Source organism: Jaculus jaculus, chromosome 2 (assembly GCF_020740685.1).
Source record: "Jaculus jaculus isolate mJacJac1 chromosome 2, mJacJac1.mat.Y.cur, whole genome shotgun sequence".
In the NCBI taxonomy this organism is placed as follows: Eukaryota; Metazoa; Chordata; class Mammalia; order Rodentia; family Dipodidae; genus Jaculus; species Jaculus jaculus.
Genome location: NC_059103.1, coordinates 198,513,958 through 198,516,017, shown reverse-complemented (window position 1 = coordinate 198,516,017; position 2,060 = coordinate 198,513,958). Strand labels below are relative to the sequence as shown.

The 2,060-nt window shown below is 40.9% G+C and overlaps 1 non-coding gene across 1 annotated transcript; it reads left to right on the top strand.

Annotated features, from left to right (window-relative positions):
- Positions 1 to 286: 286 nt before the first annotated feature.
- On the top strand, positions 287 to 359 carry Trnaf-gaa. The gene has a single exon. It is a non-coding gene; the product is annotated as a tRNA-Phe (tRNA).
- Positions 360 to 2,060: the final 1,701 nt, after the last annotated feature.

Genomic DNA, 2,060 nt, shown 5'->3' with positions numbered 1-2,060 from the left:
AAAAAAAATTCTATTTCCCCCTCACTCCCTCAAAAAAAAAATTTAACCCCTCACTCCCTCAAAAAGACATTTAAGAGCGGTTCTTTATTCTCAAAGACATTGTTAGTCTCCGGAACAATTTTGGGGGCATTTTTATCTGGAAGAAAAAGGGGGAGTTATCCGTGCTGTTTCGTAAACAAGTCCTCGCAGCATTTATCAAATATCATGTAAAGTTACATGATCTTTCGACGTGAAACTGTGACCTCTTTATAATTATATAGGTTTAGAAGAGGAAGTCGTAGGCACAGCCGAAATAGCTCAGTTGGGAGAGCGTTAGACTGAAGATCTAAAGGTCCCTGGTTCGATCCCGGGTTTCGGCAATGGTTTTATGTCCCTCAGACACGACGAATTTTCCGTAAAAGATCCCTATATTGGTATGTGCGGGGAAAATATGCTTGCTGTTTCTCAAAAAAGGATGGTTTCTTTTAAAGTATTAAATAGTGTACTCACTGTCTACTGATTCTTGGAGTGGATTTTCCTAAAAGCACGCTTTCCCAGTACTTAAGGAAGTTCTCTCTCCTTCCAATCTGTCTTTGACAACTTCCATTCATTTACACAATGTTTGGGGCTTTCAGATTGTGTACATTCAAGCAAATTAAATTGGAATGAACTGTAAATAAAACATACCATTTATTCGTATTTGATTGTTTTTAAATTTTTCATGATTTCCTCTTCCGTGCGTGTGTGTGTATTCTGTGGTAACAACAAATTTTGTAATTAAAAGGAAAACATTCACCCACAAATATGTCAAACGATAGAATTTTTTTTTTAATTTTCAATATTATAATGCTAAAGTATTCTCATCAATACATTGGGGCTACTTGTAGTACCAGAACGCTGTTGAAACAAGTAATCCAACCTAAGAAACTGTATTTTCCGCTTATTCATGTTTAAAACAGAAAAGGAATTAGAAAATACATTCTGAGCCATCCAAGTAGCTGCAATTCCACATATGACCACCAGATGTCAAAAGACGCCAATACCTATTCTAGAGACAGACAAAACTGAGCTGAATTAGGATCTAATTGTCTCAAATCGCTGCTGACACCCAGGGGTTTGACATCTTGTTAGATGGAGCCTGGATCAGTGAGTTCTGGGTAAATTCACAGTAGACATGCTGTGGAAAAAAACTCACAAGAGAGAATGAGCTGAGATGGCTGTCCCTTAATGCCTGAGGTGGGTGCTTTAAGAATTCAAGTTATGTTACAGTATGCTTTGTCATACATCTTTTTCTTGTTTTGGTTTGGTTTGGTTTTTGAGGTAGGGTCTCACTCTAGCCCAGGCTGGAATTCACACTGTAGTCTCTGGGTGGCCTTGAACTCACAGCGATCCTCCTACGTCTGCTCCAGAGTGCTGGGAGCATAAACTTGCCACCACCCCTGGCTCTCAGCTTATAGTTTTGAGGGGAAAACCAGGCTGGGCATGGGTGGAAGAGTCTGGAAGCTGGCAGAAGAGGTTGGGCATTCAGCCAGTAAAGGAAGGCTCCACAGAAGCATGTCATGTCTAGCCTGATGCACATGTAGCCAGCAAGGGGCCTGACCCAAAGGGGCTTTCCTGTTTCAAGAAAGTGAAAACAGGGTGCCTGGAGCTGTTGGGTTTAAGATATGAGGGGCAGGCAGTGCCTCACCAACCCATAAGCTACTAGTAACACAAGACCTACCTGGTCCATCAGTACAGCACATGCTGACCTAAAAGCAGGAGTGAGAGGAGGGGAATGGAATAGAAGAGGAGAAAGTGTCTGGAAAGCTCACCCTAGATTTGTCTAGTCCATTACAGAGAGGCCAGGAAGGCCACACAGTCTGTCACAAATGCTCGGCTCTGCCATGTAGCCAGAATGCAGACAACAGATAAAGTGAGACAGCTGTGCCCCAATATAAATATATGAAAACAAAATTTTAAAAAGCATCACAGATGAGCCTAAATAATGGTACCAAACTGCCTGTATTTACTGAAAAGAAAACTAATAAATTAAATTTAAAAAAAAAAAAAAAGCAAAGCCTGTTGTCAGCCTGCAAGCCACA